The 14,334-nt window shown below is 31.6% G+C and overlaps 1 protein-coding gene across 3 annotated transcripts in view; it reads left to right on the top strand.

The window, feature by feature from the left end:
• dgo (ankyrin repeat domain containing protein 6 diego) overlaps positions 1-14,334 on the top strand; it is a 547,244-nt gene that overhangs the window by 76,673 nt on the left and 456,237 nt on the right. For 2 of the 3 annotated variants that reach the window (XR_012755281.1, XM_075357494.1), the window contains exon 2: positions 3,807-3,920. The exons of the other annotated variant lie outside the window; for it this stretch is intronic. The gene's annotated coding sequence lies outside the window, so the exon portion shown is untranslated. The remainder of the gene's footprint in view (positions 1-3,806; positions 3,921-14,334) is intronic. 3 annotated transcript variants of the gene reach the window in all.

Here is a 14,334-nt window from a genome sequence, read left to right as displayed (position 1 = left end):
CAGTAATTTCTTTATTTCGTTCAAGGAAGTAAAAAAAGTAGACATTTCTTGGTAGATGTTCATATGAAATATAAACATTCAAGAAATTTTTGAGAATATTTAAACCGAAGGGAAATAGAAAAAAAGAACAAAAAACATATATTTCAGTTTTAAGTGGTAGGGTGATTTTTTGAAAAAAAAAGGTTTTTGGATTGTTTATATATGTATATATTATTAATTTATATTCTTTGTTAGGTAATACATTTGCTTTAATAAAGTTTTATCTACAATGCCTCAGAAAAAAAATCGAAAGTGATTTTTTTTACGATATCTTCCATCCCCCTTAACGAATTTTGAAAAAAAGAATTAGTATGACCAATGCCACTTATATAGAAATAGTTGAGCCAAATTTGAAGTAATGGGTCTCGTCAATTCTGAGATATAAGGCCAAAAATATTGTCACACAAACTTATGTACGTACGTATGTGTTAATATCTTATGTTCGTACATACATATATGTAATTTTTTTTTTGTTTTTGGTCTGAACAAACTAGTTGACCCTAAAACGTAAAAATTTACACATAATCCGGTACCCCATTCTTGACACGGTCATCATTCTTTCCCCTTTAATATAACTGTTCTAGCTATATTCGCCGGGAAAGAAAAAACGAAGAAAACAGATTGACTGACGTTATAGAATGTGTAACAGAAAAATGGGATTAATTAAAAAGTAATTTCCTGTTGTTAATCGGAAATATTACTAGGGTCATTCGAAAATTTGTCGGCCTGAGACAAGTGATGGGGTAGTTATAATCTAATGATTACGATATTTTCAGAAGCGTGCATTTAGTTGCGTATTTCTGGCGATCGCACAAATCAATAAAATTTTGACATTTACAGAAAAATTGAAAAAAATCAAGTTTGAGCCGTTAAGTACTTTGCTTTAAATAGGTTAATTTTTTATTGACGCAGAAACAAGAAGAGTTAAATTTCACTTTAAAGAATTTATCTCCTTCGTTTCGACGGTAAAAAAAGTGGGCTGCTGAATTTAAATGCGGTTGCACATCCATTTAAGATGATGAACGCACGGAACGCTCAAAAACTGTATGACCGATAAAATCGTCACAAAAATCAACGTATAAATCACCAACTGAAGTTACGTGAGCTTGTTGACATTGCAAACATCTCGACTGACCGTATTCACTAAATTTTACATGATGTTTTTGTATTAAAAAGCTTTCCGCTCTATGAGTGCCGCGTTTGTTGACAGTCTACTTAAAACGCAATCGACTGAACACTTCTCAAAAGGGTTTAGACTTAACACATTCCGCTGAGTTTCTTCGACGTTTTATAACAGTAGGTGAAGCATGTATTCTTTCACCATCGAGACTAAACAGTGGGTAGTTGGTTAAGTGTGCTGAAGAAAACGAAAAAGGATCCATCTGCAGGAAAAGCTGATTTTTTGGCATTATCGTAATGGATGATGGTGCTTATAGACTATTTGAAAAGGCAGAAACATCAACCGGAAGTATTACGTTTCACTAATGTATCGATTGAAAAGTGTAATGTAGTGATGAAAAGTTTAACTTAAACGTTCATATCTGGTCAAAAAAAATGTATTCTTTCACCATAACAATGCGCTTGTATACACGTTTTGGGTTATTGCTGAAAAAGTTAATGATCTACGCTAAGAAGTGCTTCCACAAGAGTCGTATTCATCGGATTTGGCTATCAGTGATTTCTTCTTCTTTCTAAATTTGAAGAAATGGCTCATTGGATGAAGATTCACTTTAAATGATGTGGTCAAACTGAGTCAAGCGTTTATCTTGCAGAGTTGGAGAAATCGGATCATACTGGTTTTAAAAATTGCCGATCTCCGTGACGAAGTGGTAATATCTTGGTCTTTCATCCGCGGCTGCCGGGTTTGAATCCCGGTCAGGCATGCCATTTTTCATACGCTAAAAAATTCTATTTTCATGTATGCTTGAACAGTGTTCAATGTAAATATTAAATAAATCATGAAAAATACTTGACGGGATGTGTTTTGATTTAATTTTCTGTATAGAGTTGAAAATGGGATTATGTTCAATTCCCATTCGTTCATTAATTTTATTTTTGTTGCTGTTTTTTATTATTTGTATTCTCTGACGAAGAAGGAATTAAAATCTGTTGCTATTGATTTTTTAATATTTTCATTTTTCCATACTTCAAAGTATTTACTTATATCCTCTAATGTGCTCAGCATAATTAGGATTTTGTTTATATGCTGGTAAATGCCCTGTAAGTAGAGTGATTTTTGTAAATGTTTGTTTGTTTCTTTTGTAAAATTGTTTATTGTTTTTCTCAGTGGATTATTCTTTATTAAAATATTGTACATTTTAATAATGATAACAAAAATGTTAAAAAGAAGTTCTCATAAATACTTATAAGCATATTATTATAATAAATACAAATAACTATCACAGGAGAAGTAAATAAACATATTTACGTATAAAAAAAAACGAAAATATTTGAAATCAATAGTAAATTAACTATATTTGTTATTTTCAAAAAAGCACAGTAAAAATAAGTTTAAATTATTTAGATTTACGTTTAAAAATTTATATTAAATGATGGTACAAAAAATTTATATTTGCCACAGACCGGAATAACAGTATACTTCATTCTATATCATTGACTTACGCGGTAAACAGACTTCTTATAATTTTTTCTTTCCCGGCGAATATAGATAGAAATATTAAAGAGAAAAGTATGGTAACCATATCAAAAATGGAGAATCCGGTTTTTTGCAAAACTTAACGATTTAGGGTTCCAATTGGTTCATGTAGACTAAAAAACATTGTATTTATGTGCATACGTGTACGTTTGTGAGTCACACTGCTTTTGGCCTTACATCTCAGGACTGATCTAACCGTTTTCTTCAAATATTTATTTATATTGATCGTATTAATTCTTTTTTTCAAAATAATATTTTTTTTTAGTGAATGGAGGCTACCCTGAAAAACTCTAATTCGATTTTCGTCAGAGGCATTTTAGAGAAAAATTTATTAATGCAAATTTATTACTTACAGTACATAAATACATAATCAAAAAAAAAAAAATTTTTCAAAAAATCAACCCCCTCATAAAATTGAAACACTTTTTGTTCTTTCTCTCTATTTCCTTTCGGTTAATATATTTTTCAAAAAATTGTTAAAAGCTGACAATTTCTTCATAAAACTATCTAGAAATATCTCCTTTTTTATTATAGACCTCCATAACTAAAATGAAGAAATTAAAAAAAAAATTCTTATTTTAGCCTTTATTGAAGAGAATGTTAGATTTAGAAAAAACTTTACTTACGAAATTTTGTTAAGCTTACATGAATATCTTAGAAAAACAGTTTTTTAAACTTATTCCCACCTCTAAAAATTATATATATATTTTTTTTTCTGCCTCTAACTCTTGTAATTTTTATTATTAATAACCGAGAAAGTCATGCAATACTTTGTCAGCTTTTTTGTATTTTAAATTATATTTTCAATTGAATTCCATAATGAAACGTACTCATGGAGCGAGATGTGTGCAAAAGTACTAAATATGGAATAAACAAAGAGTAAGTAAAGTAGTAAGTGAAAGAATTAATTTGATAAAAAATCATAATCTTTTACTAAAATTCAGATTGCTAAATATATTTATTAACATTGAAATAATTGTTTCTCCAGTAAAGAGAATATTAAGATTTATTAGATTTTTTTTTTAGAAAAGGATAGTAGGCTAAATTTAAAAAAATAAACTACCATTGAGTTGAATTACAAATTAATATTTTATTTTTTCTGATATTCTAGTACTTACACCATGCGGAAATATTATGAATAATGGACTTACTGAAGAAATTTTAAACCTAAATTGGACAAGACGGAAATTCATGGCAGAATCTCATTAAAGGAATTAATAGTTTGGTAAGCCCTTTTTTAAAGTTTCTATTATTAGATAAAACCATTATTGAGGAAAGTGGAAAAGTATTATATAATGTAATTTCAGAGAAATTAGTATGCTTTCTTAAATTAAAAAATACGTTAGGGTGAGATAGTTGATCAGTCTCCGAAAAGAAACAGAATCCACTAGCTGCTGTAGACAGATCAGACAATTAGCTGTTCACAATTAGATCGAATCAGTGGGTGTTGACCTAAAGCCGGGAGAGAAGGACTGTTCTCTTCTTTCTATATGTATGTATTCTTACCTCAGTATAGTAATACATTTTTAACGTAATGATTTTTGTTGTTGGCAATAATTATTAATAAGTGAACATCAAATCGTCTAGTAGGCAATCTAACTTTTCATTTATAAAAACTTCTCTTAAATCATATTTAAAAAAAATTATTATGTACTACCAGAGGAATTTTCTCTGCAAAATTTATTTAAAAAATCATTGAGTTAAGAATAAGATTAGATTATATATTTAAAAAAAAAAATTACTCACCGGAGAAAATGATTTATGATTCACTGAATCCTTTGAAATGAAATTCTCATGTTCATCTCTAAAATTATTTTAGGTGTAAAAATATGCAAATGAAATATAAATTCTATCTCAGAGAAAAAATAAAATAAAGAATTTTATTTAAAAAATAAAATTCTTCCTTTTCTTGCTATTCTGCATAGGCATGTACCAACTTTAAGCAGAAATCATAACCACCTGTTTAGTAGTTTCCTAACATTTCTCTTTCCTCTTGTTTTATAATTAATTACTTGCTAAACCCATTTATCATTATCCAATCTAGATATATGCTGAAGCCAGTTCTCCTCGAAATACGCAATTCGTTCACTAAGAAAAAAAAAATTAATTCTTTTCTTATATCAGCGTTCTTAAATCGGTCCCATCTTGTAGAACAACCTTTTACCGATCTAGGAAATTGCATCTCTGCTGCCTGAAATTTTGACTTAGTCCTCGTGCGACCAACCTGTACCTCACTTCCATACATTACAGGGTGATCTTATTATCCCACACATATTTTGGAAACTCAGAATTTTATTTTCTACATATATATGTGATCTAAAGCTGATACTACATCTAAATATTTAAAATGGGAAACCTGTTCAATCGGTTTGTTTTCCAAAATTATTTTCGATCTTATAGGATCCTTGCCCTAGAAGGCAAAACCTTTCTTTTATTTCTTGATATTTTTAAATTATATTTACTACATATGTTATTAAATTCATATGAAGATCTTTGTAAAGCTTCTTCTAAGGACTGTATAATAATTTTCTAAGCATTTGGCACCATTGTTATTAATACAATTGTATAAATTAAAACTCCACTTATCAACAATTTTCAAATATATTTCCAAGTACTTTCGGAGTCGCTACTCCATCATTAGGAATTTCTTATAAGATGTTAATTAAAAATTCATATGTTATATGTGTATATGATATATTAACACCTTATAAGAAATCCCTGATAATGGAGTGACTCCGAAAGTACTTGGAAATATATTTGAAAATTGTTGGTAAGTGGAATTTTAATTTATACAACTGTGTAATAAGCTGATCGTCTGCAAAGAGTATTGTACTAATATTTAAAAGGGTTGTTCTTGGACTGAGCGTTATAAATAATAAAAATTTATTTTCCATTCTTTCACAACGTCGTCAATGTAAATATTAAAAAGTATAGACGATAAAATGCATGCTTATCTTATACGTATGTTAGTATCTACCAATCCATTACTGTTAAAGCCATCACTTATTACAATTTTTTTTTATATAAAGAAACTCTAATAATTTTTATTAGATGCAGCGGTTAACTCCTTTTTATCGTAATTTCCCAGAGCTTTTGCCTTAAAGCACGATCAAAAGCTTTTTCATAGTTAACAATGCAATGTGTGATTCCATATCAAACTTCCTCCTTTTTTCAATCGCATAAGTATAGTTGCATTATGGATGCAAGATCTACCGATCTTGCATCCATAATTTTTCGGTTTTCGTAGAGCTATCTACGAAAACCGTTTTGTTCCTCTCCCAGAAAAGCCTCTGAAATCCGTTGAAGACGGGGTTTAAGATCTTAGCGTAAACTTTATAATCAGATTAATAAGCCTATTATGCAATTTTCTCATTTTGTTGTGTCGCCTTTCTTAAAAAGATTTGTAACCTCTGCAACTTTCCAAGAATCAGGTACTGTGCTAGACTTTCAGCTTATATTGTAAATATGCAACAATTTAAAATGAAGTATCGGTCTACCGTACTTTAACTAAATCTTTATACTGTCTATACCGGGTTCCTTTCTATTTCCGGTTTGTTTTATTGCTATGCGAAGTTCCTTAAAGTTATATCATCCTCGTAAACATAAAATATCGGGAGCATTTGTAAATTTGTAATTTTCCCAGGCGAATGACGTAAATTCCTTTTCACATGTTTCTATTTTTTTTTCTTTGTTTATAGTACTGATTTTTTACTGTTTTTCAGTTTTCTTTTGTTTGTTACGAGTTTTAATTTTTTTTATTTTTTAGCGTGCGTAATTTGTACTACATAATCTATCTACAAGTCAGTCATACACATTGAACGATTTCTTTATATACATTTTTTTTTTTTTGAAAGATTTCTAGAAGTAAATGAATGCATTTAATTTTATAAGTAGGAACAGATAAACGTCGGTCATTATCAATTTAAGACATTAAAAAATCTGTGAAAAATTTTACAGATAATATGTTTTGACGAAAAAACTCTAGTTTTCTTTAGTGTGAAATCGATTAAAAAGTTCAGTATCTTCAGTATTTAAGGAATAAAATAGGTTTTTCCTTTTTTCCAAGAAAAATTAAATTTTACTAATTTCTGAAAAATATACTCAAGAAACGATTTCAAATGACACAAAAATTATTAAAATAAGCCTAGATGAGCTGTAGAAATAAGCGTATTTTAAAAAAATCTTACCTTTGTATACTGTAATAAAACTAAACAAAATCAGAAAGTAATTAAAAAAAAAAGAATAAAACTTGTACTGAGCAAGATAAAGGTAAAATCTGTTTTTATCATGATATATAAATCAATCAAATGTAATGTAACATATAATATACTATAGATATTTAATTTCGAAACTGACCGAGAATTGAAATCTTTCAAAATCATTCCAAATAAAGTACTGATTCAGAATTTATACTATAGAACCATCAAACTGTATATTATAGGAACTGGTTTTTATTGACGTAAATCAATGTTTTGTTTACAGTATAATGATTAAAACTGTTTAAAAAAAATATTTATTTAAAACAAAATTATAGGTTTTGGTTGAATAAAGTAGTATGATTAAATAAGCAAACGTTTTATTACATTGCCAATTAATATAATAGTTTTATTTCATTTTTTTTTTTTTTTTACTTTCTTTTATTTTTAGGTAATAGTAAATTTTGATTGATTTGAAAGGGAATTTATTTAAAGTTTAAAAGACTAATGCAGTGGTTGTTGATTAGTCTCTATAGTTAAAAGAAAATAATACGTAGATAGATACACAGATACCTTCAGGGTTTTTTCCCAAGTTGACTGGTTTTAATATTAGAAGGTCAACGAAAAGAACTTATTCTTAACTAAATTCTATCATAAATTAGATGAAAAATTGGACTTTAATCTTAAATTATAGACTTTATCTGTTTGGAACGTAACCGGTTTAAAAAAAATGATTAGTAACTTAACACGGTTTTTTTTTTACTGTCATCTTTCTTACAGTAATAAAGCTTACGAATACTTTATTTTTATTTATTTAGAAATTGTGTGCTTGTGTGCTTGCATGTGTGTGTTTTGAATTAAATTTTTATAAAAGTTTATTTTTAGTGATTTCCTTTAACAACTTGTTGGTTAGTTAATAGTTTTGTTAACAGTCGTTACAAAGGAATTCAAGTGACAAAGGAATTTCGTAAAGATACAATATCGATTTATTTTTTAATTGGTTTTAAGTTGCTATTTTGTATTACGTTATAGCATTTGTGAATAAATTTCTTGTTAGCATTTTATATAACTGAAGTAATTTGACCGGGTACGGCCGTTATACTGTCAATAAACTCCCACCACAACTATGGTAAATAGATTTTAAGCAAAAAGTAAATATCAGTTTGACAATGCGTAAAATGTCATTATATCACATTTATTCTGACAATTTTATCTTTTGTAGCATTTATTAACCGATGATTTCAATTAAACTTCCGTATACTTTAATTTAAGATGAAAGCTTTTAAAAAAATTACCTGAATTTGAGCTAGTTTTTGCATTAAATTACATCCTTCGGAAACTGCACCTTGGAGAGCTTGATTTGCTTTTTATGTGGTTACATTTATTGAAAGAGTACTTGTTATTTAAATAGTGTTAGTTTATTTACAACAGTGGGTTCAACCTTTTTACATTCCAACCTTTGTTCTGGGTCATTCAAAAAGAGCTTCACAACATTAAAAGCATATAAAAATTTATTGAGATAATTTACAGATTCGTTTGCCAGTTCATTTCACAGAAAAACCTATTACGTTTTTCCCAGCATTCATTTTGGTTCGATATGGCTTCCATTTGTAATGCGACACACATCCCACCTGAAGTCAACTTAATTCCGGACTGTAGCCAGCATGTCGGGCGTTACCTTTGCAGGCGTTAATCGAAATTTTAGCGCATCAAGATCAGCAGGCAAAGGTGGTACATTCACCCGATCTTTAATGAAACTTCACAAGAAAAAATCTAGTGGGTCAAATCTGGGGAATGAGATGGCCATACAACTGGATCTTCATAACATTCACCGACTTGGGAATCGAGTATCATGAAAATCTTAGACTTCTAGGCGATAGTGAGGTGGTGCTCCATCTTGCTGATAGTAATGGGGTCCATTATGGTCATCATCGTCCAAATGAGGAATTAAAAAAGTTTGAAGCACTTCCAGATAAACCAAACCATTTGCGAATGCCTCCTGGAAGAAGAATGGACCGTACAGTCTTTGTTTGCTTAGAACGGAAAAACCATTGAGCTTAAGGCCATCACGAATGTGCTGTAAAGTTTCATGAGGGTTTTCACTACCCCATATTTGGCAGTTATGGGTGTTCACCTTGCCACTGATGTAAAACGTATCATTAAAAATTACGTTGTCTAAAATGTATTGTTACCTGCAATTCTATCCATCAATCCACCGGGTTGGTCTAGTGGTGAACTCTTCTTTCCAAATCAGCTGATTTGGAAGTCTATAGAGTTCCAGCGTTGAAGTACTAGTAAAGGCAGTTACTTTTATACGGATTTGAGTACTAGATCGTAGAAACCGGTGTTCTTTCTTGGTTAAGTTTCAATTAACCACACATCTCAGGAATGGTCAAACTGAGACTGTACAAGACTACACGTCATTTAAACTCATACAATATGATCCTCATTCATCCTCTAAGTAATAACTGAATGGTAATTCCTGGAGGCAAAACAGATAAAAATTCTATCCGTCATTTCCTCGCAAAACTGCAGCTGAGCAACTTTGTTGTGTCCATCCATGATTAGTTTGTTTCAATTGCAGTCGTTTTTGTAATACGCGCCAAACAGTAATTTGTGGAATGGCAGTCTCACGTGATGCACGTCGAGTTGATTTCTTCATAATATGTGTAAAGCTTCCTCTGAGTTGTCCACAGCAGCTTCAGGGACGCGTGGGCGTCCTGGAGATTTTCTATTTAACAGAACGATCGATGAAAGTTTGGTGTCAAGAGTAAATTGTATGTCTACTAGGAGGCTCCTTACCATCCTCTCTACGAAAATTACGTTGAATTAGAATTTCTGACTGCAAATCGTGAAACCAAAACACACAATGAGTACGTTCCATACCAATAAATGTATCAAGTTTTAACAACACTAGTGATAGCACTAGTAGCCGAATTCTATGATACTAATGAACAGGTTAGTCAAAACTTGATTTGTCTTGCTATGAAATTTGCTATGACGTCAACCGAATCTGTAAGTTACCTAAATCAATTTTTATACGCTTTTAAAGTGGTAAAATGTTTTTTTAATCATCCAGTAGAATGTAATACTGTGAAATTATTGTAATGGGAAATTATTGTAAGGAAAAATTTCCGCTTCAGTGAGATCGTTTTGTGTATGTATGTTAAGATTATCATGCTGCCATTACTGCTTGTACATGTATGACTTGTTTCAGTGAGATGGTTTATTTCATAGTCGTTATGAAAAAATACGCCCTGATGGGCCGATGTAGAACTTATTACAGTTCTCTAACTGTAATAAAAAGTTATAATTTTTAATCTCGATATGCCAGTCATCAAAATTCAGATTTTTATTGGATGAAGTGAATAAAAAGTAGTCATTACGGAAAAGTATTTATTGTTCAGTAAAGTAAATATGAAATAGTTAAAGTAAATACTGCATTTAAAGTGAAGAAACGTTTGCTAATCTAGAAAATAACACTTTATCATTGAAATATTTTCGTGTAGCATTTACGTATTTAGTTTTCCGTATTTATAACTACTGTTTCTTACAGTAATTACATTTCTCAGTAGGATGGTCTATATATCTAGAAGCTTACTTAAGGCAGTGGCTAATTTTGAAATTACCCTTGAATGCATCAATTACTTTAGGGTTAGGGAAGGACTACATGAAAAAAAAGAATTCGATTACAGGAACATATTTTTGTTTCAGGATAGTAAGTTTACGGTCTCTTTTTCTCCGTTCGACATTTCCTTAATTCGATTTTTTCTATCAATCCGCGATCCTCTTCAGGTACCCGAATGATATTTTCATAAGAGTACCAAGTCAATCTGCAACATTTTATTTTCAATTCGTTACCATTATTAGACGTGGGAAACGTCTTCCCGTTGTCGTAAAGCTTTTTTTTATTTGGCCAAACTCTACCAACAATTATTAGCTCTTTAGCGTGCACTGTATTGAATATGAATAACTATTGTTCGCGAAGATTTAAGAAATGCGTTTTTAACCACTGCCTTATTTGCTGATCACTATTTCCTAAAAGACATGCAGGACCATTAAATATTTTCATTAACTCCAAAACGTTACTTCGCTTCTAAATATCGTGGCGGCTGGACTGGAAAGTAGCATCAATACTTGTAATTTCACCCTGTGTACGTTACTTTTACTTTCTAGACAGCGCTATAGCAGAGTTGTAGCTCTAGAAAGAAACGTATTGTGATCAGTCCAATTTGGGCATATGCGCAAATTGGACTGATCCAATTTTACGGGATCTTGACGATTTGACACTTAAGGAACCCAAAAAACCGGAAGACAATTTTCCGGATATTAAAGTTCGTACATACGTGTATATGTTAGTCTCTACATCACATTATATCTCCAGAGCTTTTTTTTTTTTTTTGGTTGTTTGTGGGTGAAAAACGTTTGGGCGTTATCATCGCCCGGTAGTTATTATTAAAAGGGTAATATAACTCTAAAATAATAAGCTATACAAGGTGTAAACGTAATATTAATCATATAATAAAAATTTACTAAAACAAGCCAAGAAGGCAAAATAAAACCCAAAACTAATATCACAGACAAAGTTGATAAAATATTAAAGATAAAATAATAGAATAAAGAAAGTATAAAAACTTACCTAACTCTGATGGGTTGTGCAAAAATCCCCACCCCGGATAGTAAAATCAAACACATAGAACTAAAAAATCAAATCGAAAATAAAGGTTAAAATTATTAAAAAATTCTCCTTACAGAAAAACATATATAAGTATATTAAATCCTTTGCAGTAACCCAGTACTATGCAAAAAGAGAAACATTCGCTCCAAAACCCTGCCATCATTGCCCAAGACATCACGAATGCTGCTGGGTATATTAAACTGACGGCGCAACGCCGCATAACATACGCAGTCCACGAGAATGTGGTGCACAGTCATGCGGCAGTTGCATCGTGTGCACAGGGGTTGGTCTCCTCCTGACATTAGATATTCGTGTGTGATCCTCGTATGCCCCAACTGTAACCGGCAGAGAACCACTTCCTCACGACGAGAGTTCCTGCAAGAGGAGCCCCACGGGAACACTGAGTCTTTAATCCGTCGAAGTTTACTATCGGCGGCAGCCATCCAGCCACTTTGCCACCTTGCTCGCAGTGATTGTTTTATATGATTTATAAAATCAAAGGTAGTAACTCTGGTGGTGAAAGAAGGCTGAATACACGCATCTTTCGCAGCAGAATCTGCCCTCTCATTACCAAGAATCCCAACGTGGCTAGGGATCCAGCAAAAACCTACCCCCTTGTTTCGTTTTTCTAACTCAGCGATTTTATCATAAATGCCAACGACGACAGGATGTCCGGAATAAAGGTTTTCCAACACCTGGAGAGCACTGTACGAGTCACTGCAAATAAGAATGTTCCTATATTTAGGGCCAACGATACTTAGAGCCCTATCCACAGCGAGTAGTTCCGCGGTGAACACACTCGTAACACCGGGTAGGCCAAACATCTCCACAGCTACTGGACCGATTTTGACCAAACTTGGTCAGATTACTTCTATATCGGGTATTGATGCAATTAAATTTTCAACTTAATAGGTCAAGGCGGTGAGGTTGTAGAGCAAGGTCACCCTCAGTATCTAGATTTCGCCTAATTAAGATCATATTTTTGTTAGGGGCATTTGTTAACAAATAAAAAAAAACAATATTTCCAAAACTCTTTGCATAATCGACCTCCTCCCCAAAAAATGATGTTGTAGTCGGCTTCTATGTTGTGACGTTACAGGTGAGCGGTAGAATTAAGTAAATGAATAATATTTAAACTGTGAAAAAGTAACGCGGTCTAGTCGAGTTACTCGATTGCTCGATTGAATCTGTACCTGGTGCGTTAAGCTTCGTGGCTACGCCAGTCTTCCGACCGTACAAGTGAAATTTGTTTTACGTAAGTTGTGAGATTACATTAGTTTAGTTAGAACCGACCGTTGCCGCTAGTACCGCCACATGCACGCGAATTAAATACGGTATGCGCGCGCTTCAGTTAGATTCATTGAAAAATATTATATTAAAATAAAATTATAAATATTTTAAATTAAGTTGTGTTTGTAAGTATGTGTAAGCCGTGCATCAGAAACAACCTACAGTTAAGCCGCGTTCCGGTAAAGTCCTTCAACTGTGTAGTCAGCTTTTTTTGTTGCTGATAGTGTATCCTTTCCGGTTTATATAACTGTCGCCAAAGTTGGTCGAATTTTTTATTTGTAAACGGGTACAAACGAATGTACTGAGTACACAAGGAATTTTGAATAGCGTATTCTATTTTTTTTTGTTACATTAAATTCAGCAGCATTTTGCGGAAAATGAGTGCGGTCTGGAGCTTTCTTCGTTACCTTAGCAGAACAGAACATAATCAACCGTTTTATAGACAGTTTTTCTATGTACGCTTCAATGTTCGATAGCGCCGTTTTGAAACCCTGATCGGAGATATATTTTCAATTTTTTATAAAAATTTTAATTCTCCTTTGCTTCATTTAATCTTTTTTTTTAAGCCTCCGTAACAACCGTTAGGTATTACTTCAGAGAATGAGATGAAATGACAATTTTGTAGCGTATAAAAATGCCACGCCTAACTGGGATTCGAACCTGGGACCTTCAGATGAAAGGCCGAGACGCTTCATTTAACACAGTCACTTCATTTAACCTAGGCACAAATAAAATAAATATTTACCCGATTCTTTTTCAAAAGCTAAGAATTTCTTTACTCTTGCTAGGGCTGATAGACCTTTGCTGCTGTAGTTTTATCGATTATGCATATTCATAAACTCAGCCATTTTACAATGCCCTGTACTTTCTTGATTGATACGAGGCAGAATTAAAAATTCTACAGTGATTAAAAGTAGATGTAAAGTGAAGTATACATTTCATTTCAAGTATTTAAGAAAAGAAAAAAGTATTTATCTGTACTTTACAATAAATACCATGCAAGAAAATAAATAATCGGGAAGTTGAAAAAGACTGAAAATTTTTAATTTTTATTCACACAAAGTGAAGTAATTACTGAAAAACGAACCAGTAAAAAATAAATATATTTTTATTCACTTCAACCAATTACTTTATTTCATTATAAAATATAGTCGGTTATTGATATAAAATTTACTTTGCTGCTCGAGATTAAAAATCTTCCGGAATAATGGAGATAAATTTTCTTATAATACCTACAGGCCAATCTAAATTTTTCTTGTTTCAAATAAATTACGTGATTTTTTTTGTATTTCTATTTTATTGGCGATTATAATATTGTAGGATGATTTTCTACAGTTCATTCGCTATCTAAAAACACTGACGCGTATGCGAGTGAGCGCACACGCACACACATTAATCCATATATCTTTATTAGTTGTCTGTTTATTCATATGTGAACTGCTCTTGGCTATCATTTGAATATCAGCAGGATAGCG

Source organism: Lycorma delicatula, chromosome 1, assembly GCF_047948215.1.
Source record: "Lycorma delicatula isolate Av1 chromosome 1, ASM4794821v1, whole genome shotgun sequence".
Taxonomy (NCBI): Eukaryota; Metazoa; Arthropoda; class Insecta; order Hemiptera; family Fulgoridae; genus Lycorma; species Lycorma delicatula.
Note: the sequence above shows the minus strand (reverse complement) of the source record. Positions and strands in the feature narration are given on the sequence as shown.